Source organism: Sciurus vulgaris, assembly GCF_902686455.1.
Source record: "Sciurus vulgaris genome assembly, chromosome: 1".
NCBI classification, from domain to species: domain Eukaryota; kingdom Metazoa; phylum Chordata; class Mammalia; order Rodentia; family Sciuridae; genus Sciurus; species Sciurus vulgaris.
The window spans coordinates 154904226-154920961 of NC_136461.1; the positions used below are offsets into that span (position 1 = coordinate 154904226).

Below are 16736 nucleotides of genomic sequence, written 5' to 3' on the forward strand. Positions count from 1 at the left end.
AACAGTTTTAATTTTACAGAAAGTAAGAGAAGATAGTACAGATTTTCCATTCTATACTATACCCATTTTTCTTTATTTTTAAAAACTTAGGTTGGGCACAGTGGTGCATGCTTGTAATCCCAGTGACTCAGGAGGCTGAGGCAGGAGGATCATGAGTTTGAAGCCAGTATCAGTAAAAGCAAGTTGCTAAGCAACTCAGCAATAAAATACGAAATAGGGTTGGAGATGTGGATTTTTCCTTAGATTTTACCAAATGTTCCAGGGTTCCATCAGTATATCACATTATATTAGTTGTCACATCTTCTTCAGTTTCCCTTGGTTGTAAGTTTCTCAAATTTATTTTTGTCGACCTTAACAATTTTGAATAATTATTGTCAGGTATTTTGTAAACTGCTCTACTATTGGAATTTGATACTTTTCTCATGATAAGAGTTGGATTACAGAATTGAAAGAGGAAGACCACAGAGGTAAAGGGCCGTCGTCATATCACATCAAGGACACATATGATCAGTGTGACTTGTAATGCATGACTGCTTATGTGAGCAACCTTGATCACTAAGCTTAATAGTGGTCATCAGCTCTGTGCATTATAAAATTACTCTCTTTTCCCCCTTTAGAAAGAAGTCATTATGTTCAGCACTCAACTAAGGAGAGGGAAATTATGTTCCCCCTCAGAATAGAGTAGCTACTTAAACTATTTGGAATTCTTCTCTGGAGACTTGTCTGTTTCCCATGTATTTTTAAAAAAATTTTTAAACTTTTGTTCTACTTAGTTGTACATGACAGTAGAATGCATTTATACATTTTGATAAATCATACATAAATGGAGTATAATTTCTCATTTTTCTGATTGTACATATTGTAGGATCACATCAGTCATGCAGTCATACATATACATGAGGTAGTAATGTCTGTTTCACTCTATTATCCTTCCTACCCCCATACCTCTTCCCCTCCCTTAAATCCCCTATACCTAATCCAAAGTAACTCTATTCTTTCCTACCCTCCCCATTGTGAATTAGCATTCATATATCAGAGAAAACATTTGACCTTTGGGTTTAGCTTATTTCGCTTAGCATGATCTTCTCAGCAAATGCCATAATTTCATTCTTCTTTAAAGCTGAGTAATATTCCATTGTGCATATGAACTACATTTTATTTATCCATTCATCTGTTGAAGGGCACCTAGGTTGGTTCCATAGTTTAGCTATTGTGAGTTGAGCTGCTATAAACATTAATGTGGCTGCATCACTGTAGTATGTTGATTTTAAGTCCATTGGGTATAAACTGAGGAGTAGAATAACTGGGTCAAATAGTGGTTCCATTCCAAGTTTTCTGAGGAATTTCCATACTCTCTTCCATAATGGTTGTACCATTTTGCATTCCCACCAGCAATGTATCAGTGTGGTTTTTCCCCCACATCTTTGCCAGCATTTATTGTTGCTTGTATTCTTGGTAATTGCCATGCTGACTGGAGTGAGATGAAATCTTAGTTTTGATTTGCATTTCTCTAATTGCTAGAGATGTTGAACATTTTTCCATATATTTGTTGATAAATTATATATCTTCTTCTGTCAAGTGTCTCTTCAGTTCCTTAGCCCATTTATTGGTTGGGTTATTTGGTTTTTTGTTTTGTTTTCTTTTGTTTTGTTTTGTTTTGTTTTGTTTTGAGTTCTTTATATATCTTGGAGATTAATGCTTTATCTGAGGTGCATGTGGTAAAGATTTTCTCCCAATCTGTAGGCTTTCTCTTCACATTATTGATTGTTTCCTTTGCTGAGAAGAAACTTTTAGTTTGAATCCATCCCATTTATTAATTCTTGATTTTACTTCTTGTTCTTTAGGGGTCTTGTTAAGGAAGTCAGTTCTTAGGGCAAGATGGTAAATATTTGGGCCTACTTTTTCTTCTAGTAGACATAGGGTCTCTGTTCTAGTGCATAAGTCTTTGATCCACTTTGAGTTGAGTTTTGTGCAGGGTAAGAGATAAAGGTTTAATTTCATTGTGTTATATGTGGCTTTCCATTTTTCCCAGCAACATTTGTTGAATAGGCTATCTTTTCTCCAGTGAATGTTTTTGGCACCTTTGTCTAGTATGAGATAACTGTATTTATATGGGTTTGTCTCTGTGTCTTCTATTCTGTACCATTGGACTACATGCCTGTTTTGGTGCAAATACCATGCTGTTTTTTATTACTATAGCTCTGTAGTATAGTTTGAGGTCTGGTATTATGATGCCTCCTGCTTCACTTTTCTTGTTAAGTATTGCTTTAGCTATTCTGGGTCTCTTAATTTTCCAAATGCTTTTTCTAGTTCTATGAAGAATGTTATTGGGATTTTAATAGGAATAGCATTAAATTCCCATATATTTTTAATTAATCATTTATATCAGTGAAAATTCATGGGCTTTTAATTCAGACTTTGGGTTATATTATACTAATCCTTTATTTATCTTGCTCAAAGAGGTCCAGTTCAGTCATTGCAAACTCTTTCAGTTGATTGATATGCTACTTTGACATGACTTGATGTGGGTTTATTTATTTTTAATCACCTCCTTAATTTTTTGGATTATAACATGTCTAGACTCACCTTTTATATTTCTAGTCCCAGTCCTAGAATTGACCATTTCTCCAAGAAGTTCTATTTCATTTTTTGGGGAATGGTATTACACATCAAGATCTGAGTATTAGGTATATTCATTTCTACTGGAGTGAAATTCTTTCTAGATCTCTCAACTGACTGGGCCAAGCTGACAAACCTCATACATATACAGATCTATAAATATTTGTATATATAGCCATGCATATCTATATTAGGCCAAGCATCTAATTTATTTTGATGTATCCAACACTAATTCATTACAAATGGATCATCTTAGTCTTATTTCCTTGCTTATGTGTACATTTTACTTTGAAGAGATCACTTAACTTCAAAAGTGTGAAACTCAAATTAATAATTTTGATAGTCCTTGAGAAACTCTTTCGATTGATTCCTGTGCTACCTTGAAAAGCCATATTCTGTAACAGAATCATTCCTAAAGTTTATATCATCAAACTTCAATTTATGGCCAGCAGCACTTTTTAAGATCAGTAAACCTCCACACTTCTGGTTTTGACAAACTCAAGTAATCCCATTTTTCTCAGGTCTTTACAATTATAACTAAAGTGCTAAATTTAATGTATAGAAGTAAAAAATTTTTTAAAACAAGCAACAACAGAAAGCATAGGAAACAGTGTAAGGTGTAAATCACTAAAGACCTTGGAACTTGAGGAATGCTATGGCAATGAAGTCTTTGTTTCCTTATTGCCTCCTAGATGTCCCAGACTATAACCACCAACAGATACAAAAAAAAAAAAAAAAAAAAAAATTCCAAGATAAAACTGTTCCTCCAAGACAAATATGAGGAAAGGGATTGTTAACAACAGAAAACCATTTTGGCAATACATGCACTACTCCAGCCAAGCACTAATGGAAAATTGTATTGTACCCATCCTCTGTGCCTTAACTTCAGTGAAACCAAATAAGGAGTTGCTCTTCCACACCATCCCACTTCTGTCCTCCAAAAGCAGGTAGTATTCCAATCTTCTTGCCGGAGTTATTTCAATGTCTAGTGGTGAGCTAAGCTTCCAGCCCCATGCATGAAGAAGGTCACCTAAAGAGGTGGTGCCAGATAGGGCTGACATTTTGTCCCCACCAAGTCGTGGAGTATTAGCTTCCTTTACTTGACATTGATGAGGAGACATGGCAGGTTGGAGAGAGTAGGCACTCCACTGTCCCACAACATCTGGTGTCAGTGGTACCCATTGGAGACCTGAGCTACTACCTACCTCAAATCAACCAGATGGAATGTGGAGGTATGAAAAAAACCCTTTGTTGCTTCACTTGTCCTCCCTCTGGTGTCAGGGAGCCTATTAAGAAACAGTCTCTATTCCAAGGCAACAAGAGTTTTTATTACTTCCTTTGGGAAGGTATCAGCAAGGTCAAAGGGAGAGCTGAACGTTTTCCCATGTGCCTGCAGTAAGTCAGTGTGAGTCAGTGACACACTTTTGCTGAGGTGGTGTCAGTAGGGCCCGGTAAAAAACTGTACCTTCTCTTCATCTAGCATTCACATTACACCTCAATACAGAAAGAGTTCCTGCTAAAATAAAGTAATAATAATAAAATATATTAAGACTCAGACTTATTAAATACTCAGTGTTCAAAATAAAATTGAAAATTACTCATGATACCAAAATCCAGAAAATCACAAAGTGAATAAAAAAGGCAATATGCATACACCAACACTAAATAAATCAAGTGTTAGAATGTTCTGACAAGGATTTTTAAATAAACTATCACATAAATGTTTCAACAAGCAATTATATATTTCTTGAAATACATGGAAAAATATAAGCAAAGAAATAGAGGTTAGACAAATTAGTGGAAATGATCAAAATAGAAAATATAATAACCAAAATAAAAGGTTCTTTGGGAAGACTCAAGAGTTGAATCATCAAAGAATCAGCAAACTTGATGACAGATAATAGAATTTACCAAATATGAAAAACAGAGAAAACTAAACTTAGTAGGGGTAAGTTAGGATCTCAAGAACCTGTGGAACAATGAAAGGAGCTAATGATCATGTCATCAATATTTCAAAATGAAAACAGAGTGAGACTAAAATAGCATTTGAAGAAATAATGACTGAAAAGTTCCAATATTTAGCAAATAAATAACCCATAGATTCAAGAACCTGAGAAAACCCTAAATAGAATATATACACAGATATCTGTGCCAATATGTTGTAATTAAACTTCTGAAGAATAACGACAAGAAAATATCTGAAAATCAGACAGAAAGAAATAATGCCTTGATTATAGAGAAAAAAACATTTCAAATGACAATAAAAATCTGATCTGAAAAAATGGAGGTTAGAAATGTTGGTATAATATTTTTCTAGTATTGAAAGAAAAGAATTTGTTAGTCATGAACTTCATTATCCATTTTCTCATTTGATTTATGTTAATGGACTAATCATTCTGAATCCAGCATTGCAACCACTCTTTTACAACCATGCAGCCACAGTATTTCCAAAGTGATCTTTTTAAAGCGGACAAAATCTTTAACCCACCCTGATCATATTATGCAAATCAAATCCTCTCTCTTCTAACTTCAAATAATAGCTAACTCAATTAATGGCTGCTCATCTTCCTAAGAATTTAATCCCACATCTTTATCATACCTGACTGCTACCATCCACCCCATTGTCTTTGATATTTACACATCCCTTTGAGCACTCCTCCTCCCCCATCACTGGGGATAGAATCAAGGAGCTTACACATACTAAGTACTTTAATATTGTACTACAGCCCAGACATCTGCATAATTTTTATACTGGTTGTATGTGACATTCTTTTGTGTTCTGTATCTAACCATTCTTGTTCTTGCCATTATAATTTTTTCTTCTATCTCAAAAACTCACCCCTCCTTCCTATTACATATTCAACTCCAGTACTGCCTTCTAAAGGAAGATGTGTTATTATTCATCGTTTACTACTATCTTACAGTGAATTAGTGAATTAAAGTTCTGTGTCTTCCCTTACAACTCTGTACTAGTTTGTACTGTAATTTATGGATTTACTTATCTGGATGCCCCAACAAAATGAATCCTAGATGGTAAAATAATGATTTTAGTAGGAGTATCTAGCTTAATTCATGGCAGACATTCATAGTTCATTAAATGTATGTTGAGTAAATTAGTGAATGAACGGTCAACTTGAAATTTTAATTGCTTCCTTCTTCACTAGGATTCTATCAAACATAATGACAGTTTTCCAGATTAGGGAATTAGAATCCCACATCTGGTTTAATAGGGGAAATTAGTGCTTACATATATGGAAGGAAAACCATTAACTTAGAAATTAAGGTTTTCCATTTGGACTTGGAAGTCAATCACTAGTCACACTACTGCCACCCATCATATCTGGTGCTGTCAGTGCCCCACCCATGTTACCCAGCACTCATCATTTCAGTGTATAGTGTTAGAATTATTTTACCTGCAACTATCTATGTTGGGGCAGATCAGAATTTTCAGGAGTTCATGTATCTGTGTAGCTTTTCCACCAATTCAATGGGATTCGGTAGTATAGGTCCATCAGCTTTCTCACACATTGATTGGGATAAGTCTAAGGCATGTTCTACAGAGTCTCACAGAACTCCTTGGAAGGACTAACATTTACTGACAGAAATAACCTGCTCACTAACATGACTATTACCTTTCTTCAATGCCTCTATTCTCAATTCTCATTCTACTCCTGAATTTCCTGGGACTACTTCCCAGATGAACATTTTGTATTCTTATCACAGGTTCTGTTTGTGGTAAAACTCAACCTAAGATAATCTCAAAGTATTTCTTGCTTCCTACAATGCACCACCTCTTACATACCATGGTATAGGTAACCAAGGCATTGGTCAGTTTATGTTGCTCTTCCTAGATCCTAATATATTGAAACAGATGGGAGAAAACATGACCTTACAAAAAGGAATAATTTATATAAGAATGCCCTGTGAGTGAAGAGAGGGAGAGAGAATGTGTTCTCTCACCCACATGAGGGAATAGGTACCCATCAGAGAGTTGGGTTGGTTATGAAACAAAAGCTATGAAAGTAATGTATCAGAAAATAAAGCTCTTTCTGCCCTCTTGGAGTCTGTGGAGGCCTGCTGGGAACAGGACATCTAAAAGGCAAATATGCTTGGAAGGCTGTGGTGCAAAGCCACTTTTGCTGGCTATAAGTGGGGTCTCCAGAACCAAAGGGAGCACACAGCTCTTCTAAAAATTGAAGGTATTTATGATAGAGATGAAACCGAGTTCTACTTTGGCAAGAGATGTGCTTATGTGTGTATAAAGCAGAAAACAACACAGTGACTCCTAGTGGCAAACAAAACAAAACCAGAGTAATCTGGGGAAAGGTAACTCCTGCCCACGGAAACAATGGCGTGGTTTGGGCCAAATTCCAAAGCGACCTTCCTGCTAAGGCCATTGAACACAGAATCCATGTGATGCTATACCCCTCGAGGATTTAAACTAATGGAAAATAAATAAAAATGGGATTTGGGCTCTTGTATTTTTTTTTTGTTGTTGTTGTTCAGTGGCTCAAAAATTTAACTGACTTCAATTGGTTTGCTATATACTTAAAATGGTGGAGGTTGTCCAGCATTTTCAAAGTACAAGGAATTCAGAGGGCTATATGTGATGGACAGTATGGGGCAGTTTCAGAGATTTAGAAAGTAATGTGAGTATCTTAATAGACACGCATTTTGGAGGAAATAAATATGCTTTGGGACAAGTGGGAAGGTGACTTACTCATTAGACAAGTGAAAGTAACATAAAATTATCTCAAAAAAGCTGGGTATGTAGTTTAGTGGTAGAGTTCATGAAAGCATGAGACTGTATTACCCACCCCCACAAAAAAAGCTTTGTAATAACTCATACTAGTTCAGTATAGATTGTTTGGGAAGCTTATGAGTGAAATGGAACTGGGAATAATTTCAGTGGAAATTATATATTGATGATAGATTTGTTAGTGCTTTCAGGTGGGCTGAGATGAACTATTCTTGGGATTTGTGAACAAACGATTATATATTACTTGATTGGTGGTGTAATGCAAGCTGAAAATGTTAACTTAATGCTACATGAGCTACATGATTCTACTTCAGAATAAAACAGTGCCTGGACAGATAGCTTTACTTGGTTTCATGTTTTAATGTATAGTGCAGGTCTGAAGTGATTTAGCAAACTATGAAAATAAGCAGGGCTTCAGATGTTTTAAATTTCAGGGGCTGGGGTTTTGATTCAGTGGTGAAGTGCTTGCCTAGCATGTGTGAGGCACTGGGTTGGTTCTCAGCACCACATAAAAATGTTACTGTGTCCATATACAGCTAAAACACTTTTTTAAAAAAGTTTTTAGATTTCAAAGATGTGCTAAATATTGTGCAATAAACCAGTTTGCAGTAAAAATAAACAAATAAATGAATAAAGACAAAAAGGCAGGAATATTTTTAAAGCAGGGGCATGACCGGTTGAGTTGACCAGAAGGATCATCTGGATCTAACAAAGAGAAAGCCCTGGATTGTGGTACAGATCAAAGGGTTCAGTAGTTATAAAGTTCCAGTGTAGGAGGAGTCTTATTTCCATGCTCGCTTCTCAATGTAGCAGGGGTCTTGCAGAAAAAAGGTAATTTGGCATTTGGTTCTTGGTGAGTTAATCCCACTCTAGGGCTGTGTTTGAACTTGGAGCTGTGAGCTAGGTCAGGGTGCCAGCATGATTCAGGCATTCTTAAACTGGGGAATTCTGCCCCGGAGTTCCCAAAAGAGAGGCTTCCCTACCTAATGGCTCCAGATATGGCTTAATCCACACAAGCTTATAGATGGATCTGAACAGTGTTCCATTAATGATCCTTGAAATTTATGGACAGATGGTCTATAACAGGTGTGACTACAATTTGAGAAAATCGTTCCCTTATTCACTTAGGAAACTGCTATTGTTTTGGAATCCCAGTCTCAGGGCTTCATGTGCTTCATTTGCCTCTCTTTCCTTTTATCCTAATATCCAGTTTCCTAAATCCCTGACTAGCAGTCAACAAATTTATTCTATCCCCACCGACCCGTCACAGAAAGGACCACACACACACACACACACACACACACACACACACACAGTTTTGTGTATGGCAGAGCTTAAAAAGACATGAAAGGTATCTGTGAAATATCCTTTGACAAGTGCCCATGTTTATTTACAAAATTTAAGTTTAGTCAAATCATTTCCTAGAAATCTAAGTGGAGACTCATGAAAAGAAGTCTAGGTGAAGACTGAAGAAAGGAGGTGAGTTTTGTTAACTAACAAAGGATAATGGTCATTTAGGAAGTCTTTGCTTGTCTTCGCATCCTATATTTTTGTCAAATGTTTGTCACATATTGCTTTATGAGTACTTCAATTTATAAGTCATGCATCTGGTTAAGTTATTCTACTGTTAATGAAAGGTATGCTTGGACATTTACTTAAAACTGTTAAAAAGTGAAGTCTATATGTGTAGATAATTTCTGTTTCCCTTGCTGTCTCCATTTCAGTTGCCTGATTTTCTGGGAAGGACTGGTTTCCTCAAAGAAGGAATTTTTAATAGAAGTTCAAAGGTCATCTCCGAAAGGGGAAAAAAAAAAAAAATAGAAGGATCAATGAATTAAGAACAAGAAGGTTTCCAATCAGGTAGGAACTCTGAAACTTCACAAATTCAGTCATTTTAAATTAAATGTGCTGATAGCTGTTTGGATATCTCATCTGCCCTACAAAGAAGTTACTCGCAATTCCCTTGGAGGTAGAGGTGTTTATCAGAGAATACCTTGGAGAAAAGGGAAGACAATAACAGCATAATGTTTTTTTCCATTTTCAGCTCAGTGTTACTAAGTACACATAGTGATCCCTGTGGTCTAATCCCAGGAGCTTATGCATGTGAAGCAGCAGATTAAACCTTTTGGTATTTTCTCCTAAGATAAATCATTTTCATAGGTTGTAAACATGACCCTTTAGTTGCTTATCAAAATTAAGGCGATGATGGCACCAAGTCTTCTAAATCAGGAATAGCCCCTGTCAATGGTGTGAGAAAATCAGCTTGTTTCTTGTTGGAGCACATCTAGCCTTGGTCTATGTGCAAATGAGTGCATATAGGAAGGTGGAAGGGAGAAGGATGAGACGTGTGAAAGAGGAACTCTGTTGTATTTACCTATGCAAGTCAGAGTCCCACTGACAATTTTCTTTTCATTTTTCAATTGCATTTTGAGATTAAAATTTATAGCAAAGGACCTTCCCTCTCTATGGCAAAACAAAAGACAGTAGTGGCATCAAAATCAGGTGCTAGTTTTCTCATTTAAAGTTAGGCACTCAGTATTTAGCATAGCACTTGCCCTCTAGTTGATACTCAAAACAAAGACATATGATGAAGGATGGATGGATGGATGGATGGATGGATGGATGGAAAAAACTTAACATGGTAGAAAAAGCACCTGCCCTTGTATTGCCTTGTGTGTTGACTTAAGTCTCAGGACTCAGCACTGTAACTGACACATGGATTATAAGCAGAAAATTTGCTGAATGAATGAATGGGTCCTCCTAGTTCTAGGGATACTTAAAAGACCAATGTAGACTCCATATTTGCCAAAGTCTATGGCAGAAATATACATGACATGAATGCTTGGATCTGAGACTACTGATGAAGCTGACAATGTATCTGGTTTTCCAATTGATTTTTTAAAAACTTTTTAATAGTTGCATGTGGACAGAATACTTTTATTTTATTGGTTTATTTTTATGTGTTACCCAGTGCCTCACATGTGCTAGGCAAATGCTTTGCCACTAAGCTACAGCCCCAGCCTTCTGGTTGATTTTTAATAATTTTACATAACATTCTTCACATTTAAGCAAAACACTTACATTAGACTCACTATCAAATGACTCGAATACGTGTAAAAAATCCCCCTGATAAACATCTAAACTATATGATTTGCAAACATGTTTTTCAAGCATTTTTATGATATGATTAAGGGCAATTTCAGAAACACTAGCTTCTAAAATTCTTATTTCCACATGGAGTACAGCCATAGTACTGCAACAGCTATTTGTCTGTTAACTGCTGTTTCTATCTTCTGCAGTTCCAAGGGAGAACAAAAACTATTTACCTAAAGAAAGAAGTGTAAATTTAGCATAATGCAGTTACAACAGAACTATTTTGTGAAATTATGGATAATATATTCTATCCCTCTATCTTCTGCCCTTTTCACTCTCATTCTTCTTTAAATATAGGTAAATTAAGCTTTTATAGTAATGCATGATATAAATAACTTCTTCCAGACAATATTTTTAAATATTGTCTTTGAATAAACAGCAGGTACTAATTTTTATGAAATCGAAGTTATCTTTAGAGGTTTATACCTTTCCATCTTACTCTAAATGTCCTTTTCTACCATAATGTTATAAAAATATCATTGTAAATTTTGTCCTAGAAATTTTAGTGTATTTTTTTAGTTAAGATATTAATTTACCAAGAATTGATTTGTATAATAAATAAATGAGTGAAAGGAAGACAAATAAGAGTAGAAGAAGGGGAACAGAAGGAGGGAGGAAGGAAGGGAAAGGGGGAGAACTGGGGTGAAATGGAGTAAATTAAATTCCATGCATGATTTTGTCAAAATGAATCTATTATGTACAACTATAATACACTAATAAAAGAAATAAAAGTCAACATTCCCTCTTGAGTAAACAAAATAAAACTTCCTTTCTTTAACTGATGTTTATTAATTAGAAATATTTCATTGTGCATGAATAATTAAGTAAAACAAATTATTACAGATAATAAACTATGAAAGGCAAAAAAGGGGTTGATTTGCATATTTGATCCAATTTTATGAATAACTAATTTTTCTAGGACTACTTACTTTATTCCAGTAATCTTCAATAATATCTCTGAATTTCAAGTTTCCAAATATGGTATGATACATCTCTAGGCTCCTTATTCTGTTTCATGAGTCTGTTTGACTACTTTGAAATAACACTACACTCAATGTAATATAGCTTTATAATAATTTTATAGTTGATAAGCAAATCCTACATTAATATCCTTAATGAGTGTTTAGGCTCTTCTTGGTCATTTGACCATTCATATAAATTTCAGAATTAACAGTTCCACAAAACCTCTGTTAAATATTTTGATTGAAATTATAGTCAATGCTCACATAAAATTAGAATTTCCATCATTCTAGTGAGTCTTTCTATACAGAAACAAGGTTTATCTCTGCATTTATTTTGTTCCTTATTTCTCTCTTTCAGTACAGTTTTGTAGTTTTCTCTAAAAATGTCTTACACATCTTTATTTAGATTTATTTCTATGTAACTTTCTTTTTAACTGTAAATGATTTTTATATTCTTTAAACCAAAGATTTTAGTTTTATCTATCACTTTCATTCCAGTTTTTTTTTTTCTGAGAAAAAAACTTGGATAAAAATTTATTGTAAAAGATTTAATTTGCAATAGAGACAATACTGGGATTGAGATGCTCACTGGTGGGATTGTCACCTGTTGTTCATCATACAGTAAGAATGTCAAGTACATTAAGAGATTCTTTTCTTCTTTTTTGGTATATTCCCAGCTCCCAAGAATAAAATGAACTTTTGAATGTCTTCTAAGTATTAGCATTCTTCTTATTATTTATTTTAATTGTACAATTTTATGGGGTACAGTGACTTTTGATCCTGTTTTTACCAACTCCATAGCTCATTCAATTGCTGAAGCCAAAAACCTTAGCTTTATCTTTAAACCCTCACTTTTCCTCAGTTCCCATATCTTGTCCATCAGAAATTCTTGTCAACCTCTGACCTCAGAATACATCTGAATCCATCTCTCACTCTCGTCCTCCAGCTCCAAGCCTTTGTTGTTGCAATAGGCAATCTTACATGATTGTCCACCTTCCCCTCTTGTTCCAATCCTTAAACATATCCTATAAAACAATTACAAAAGTCAGAATAGTCTTCTAAAGAAGCATAAATCAGATAACATCATCACTAAAATCCCTGGTCCTCAACACTCTTAGAAGATCACTGCTAGAGTATATGAGCAAAGGAGCTGGTATGAGATTGGGGAGTCACGTAAGGGCTGAATGCATCCAGGTCTTCAAGTTTAGATTGTACTCAAACTTCATTGAAAAGTCACCAGAGTTTTAATTAGTGATACAGTTTTTAAAAATCATTTTTGCAATTATATGTAAGATGTAGTTGAGGGAAAGGATGGAAAAGATTATGGAAGTATTGGAATCCAGCTGTTGGTGGAAGCTATTGAAGGACTGAACCAGTTCAGAGAGGACAGCATGATTAGGTACAATGGAGCTGGTGAGGAAGGTGGGATTTGAGGTTTATGTCAGAGATAAAAACAACAGTATTTGTTAATGGAATAAATAAAAGAAGTGTGGAAAGAAGTAATCAAGTATGATTCCCATATTTCTGGTTTAGGTCTCTGGATTGAACAATGTCCACTTACTAGGAAAAAAGGAAATAAGGAGTTCCCTTTGTACATTTGTTTGCAATGTCAGTTAATTGATGACTTATGCAACTTCAATATATCCTACTTTTCCTGAATTAGTTTCTACTTAGTTTTATAGAGTGAAGACTTAAAAGACATACTGAGAATTCCTCCACAGCCTTTTTTAAATGGGACAAAACCTACCCTAAATAACTTGCCCACACAATCTTTCTTTCCTTCAGTTATCAACTGGCCCCTGTCCAAATCCTTGCAGCATCCCCTTATAGAAACTAAAAACTTAAGAACTCAAAAGGGATAAAAATACCTGTATCCCACATAGCTGTATAATATGGATTCTCTCTGATTAACTAACTATCATTTCCCAGGGTTGAACCCAGGGGTGCTTCATCACTGAGCCATATTCACAATCCTTTTTTTATATTTAGAGACAGGGTCTTACTAAGTTGTGTAGGGCCTCGCTGAGTTGCTGAGGCGGCCTTTGAACTCACAATCCTCCTGCTTTAGTCTTCCAAACTTCTGGGATTATACACATGTGCCACCACACCAGGCTAACTGCATCCTTTACCGAATGGCCCATCTTTTAGTAGGTTCTGTGCATTGTGCATAATTGGTGAGAAGAAACCAAGTTACCCTATTCATGAAGCTTTTCTTTTCTGAAAATAATGACTTCTTTTACATTGAGGTTCTTAGTGAGTTCTCAGGAGTTAGAAACACATATTTTGATTTGGAAATTTGTTGAAGGGTTTCTTTTTTTATTTTAATTAAAAATTATAAATTTACATAGGGCAATGTTGTTTGATTCATTCTGTTATTTTTTTCCCTTCCCCCGCACCCCTCCCACCCCTCTTTTCCCTCTATACAGTCCTTCCTTCCTCCATTCTTACCACCCTCCTTATCCCTAACCCTAAACCTAACCCTAACACTAAACCTAACCCCTCCTACCCCCCCTTATATGTCCTCATCCGCTTATCAGCGAGGTCATTTGGCCTTTAGTTTTTTGAGATTGGCTTATCTCACTTAGCATGATATCCTCCAATTTCATCCATTTGCCTGCAAATGCCATAATTTTATCATTCTTCATGGCGGAGTAATATTCCATCGTATATATATGCCACAGTATCTTGATCCATTCATCAACTGAAGGACGTCTAGGTTGGTTCCACAAACTGGCTATTGTGAATTGAGCAGCTATGAACATTGATGTGGCTGTATCTCTGTAGTATGCTGATTTTAAGTCCTTTGGGTATAGGCCAAGGAGTGGGATAGCTGGGTCAAATGGTGGTTCCATTCCAAGCTTTCTGAGGAATCTCCATACTGCTTTCCAGAGTGGCTGCACTAATTTGCAACCCCACCAGCAATGTATGAGTGTACCTTTTTCCCCACATCCTCGCCAACACCTATTGTTGCTTGTGTTCTTGATAATCACCATTCCAATTGGGGTGAGATGAAATCTTAGGGTAGTTTTGATTTGCATTTCTCTTATTACTAGAGATGTTGAACATGTTTTCATATATCTGTTGATTGCTTGTACATCTTCTTCTGTGAAGTGTCTGTTCATTTCCTTAGCCCCTTTGTTGATTGGATTATTTGTATTCTTGGTGTAGAGTTTTTTGAGTTCTTTATAGATTCTGGAAATTAGCACTCTATCTGAAGTATGAGTGGCAAAGATATTCTCCCACTCTGTAAGCTCTCTCTTCACATTACTGATAGTTTCCTTTGCTGAGAGAAAGCTTTTTAGTTTGAATCTATCCCAGTGGTTGATTCTAGCTTTTATTTCTTGTGCTATGGGAGTCCTGTTGAGGAAGTCTGGTCCTAAGCCGACAAGTTGAAGGTTTGGACCTACTTTTTCTTCTATAAGATGCAGGGTCTCTGGTCTGATTCCGAGGTCCTTGATCCATTTTGAGTTGAGTTTTGTGCAGGGTGAGAGATAGGGATTTAGTTTCATTCTGTTGCATATGGATTTCCAGTTTTCCCAGCACCATTTGTTGAAGAGGCTATCTTTTCTCCATTGCATATTTTTGGCACCTTTGTCTAGTATGAGAAAATTGTATTTATTTGGCTTTGTGTCCATGTCCTCTATTCTGTACCATTGATATGTTGAAGGGTTTCTAATGGCTGTATTCCTGACACTTCATCCTATAGGATCCTATCCTTAGGTCATATAAGACCTCATTAACCCATTGGTTCTTGAAAAGTAGTATAAGTCAGGATCAGTTATCTCACTGTGGTATAGCTCCAGATTTTGTTGAAGAGGTTAATTCTTATTGCAAAATCTAAGAAGTGTAAATCTTGAAGAATAATATGTACAGCATAATCTTTTTGCCTTATAAACCTTTATGAAAATATGGTGGGACAAGACTAAGTCAGTTCTCTTCTATGACTCATTCAACAGAACTGCATCCTACTGGTGAACATGGAATCCTGTTCTGGAAGAGGAGAAACCTGGAACTTGTTAATGGTCTCTCTCCCTGGACAAGTTCTACCAAAGAAATTCTTTAAACATGTCCAACATGACTGTTTGACAATAAGAATTTTCATCCACACATTCCTTAAATATATCTTACATGCATGCAGATCTATATTCAGAAATGTTAGAATTTAGCACTTAGGATTCAGAGTTCTGGTTATTAAGACTGATGTTTGAGATAGTAAGATGAAATCTTCCTCAGTCATTACTCTGTTCCTTAGAATAGTTCTTTAAAATAAATATGAATTATTCTCTGCGGGGAAAAAAAGAATAACAATTAAACTGCTTTCTATAACCTGCATGGCCTCATTCAGTTTCTCCTGCCTTATTCTCCAAAATACTTTACTTAACTATTGCTCCCCGTCACACATTAATTTCCAGGATTTTTCTTTCTCTCAAAGGCTTGTTTAGAATTAGGACCTTTAGACATGCTTTATCTGAAAAGCTTGTACAAGCTTTATCTAAAAAGCTTGAAAATCTGTAACATTCCACCAAACAAAATCTCAGAGAACATTTGCCTTTCATTTCATGCGAACATTTGGTAGAAGACATTTTGCAAAAGATAGGATATATTTTAGTTCGTAGACTCTTCACACATTTAGGAATTCACAAGTTTATAAAATAATAAGTGTGAACTGATAGACCTAAAACAAGAATTACAGTTGGTGAGCCCTGTGTTTTAAACATACAATTTTGAGAAATGATAGACAGCAAAGTTACCTCAGAGTTTCAATAATGTAGGAGAATCATAGGAGGTGGGTTCTGCATACCCATTACCATCCCCAGAGATTACAAACAGCAAATGAAAGTAGGTTCAGGGACCAGCCTTTTAACCAATACTTAATTGATTCCATTTCCAATGACTTCCGCAGCCTCTGGAGAGGCACCAAGCTGATATGTTTGCTCACATACAAGAAAGGGACCTAAAAGGCTAGTGCACATCACCAAAGGGATTCTGTTGAAGATCAATAGAATATATACAGTTTAAGTAACTGAAAAGAAAAAGAATTTAATAAGGATGAGTGTGTAGATCTTTCCCAACCACTCTTGGTTAAGAATTTTAAAAATCCATTCCTAGAACTGATAGCAGCCAAACTGTGCTATGCATTTTTTAAGTTGCTAGATATTAAAACATTTAGATAAATAAAATGACAATATAGTTTTATTGCTATAAAATGATACATACATGTGTCACAGATAAATGTTTATAGA

At 35.5% G+C, this 16736-nt stretch overlaps 1 protein-coding gene and 1 pseudogene across 2 annotated transcripts in view; both read left to right on the forward strand.

Moving 5' to 3' along the window:
* The window catches only part of PKIA (cAMP-dependent protein kinase inhibitor alpha), a 95618-nt gene that overhangs the window by 45106 nt on the left and 33776 nt on the right, over positions 1 to 16736 (forward strand). Inside the window, exon 2 of the mRNA XM_079116023.1 lies at positions 9103 to 9238. The gene's annotated coding sequence lies outside the window, so the exon portion shown is untranslated. The remainder of the gene's footprint in view (positions 1 to 9102; positions 9239 to 16736) is intronic.
* LOC306646844 (large ribosomal subunit protein eL33-like) lies at positions 5864 to 9178 on the forward strand (annotated as a pseudogene). Its single transcript has one exon. The product of its transcript is annotated as a large ribosomal subunit protein eL33-like (transcript).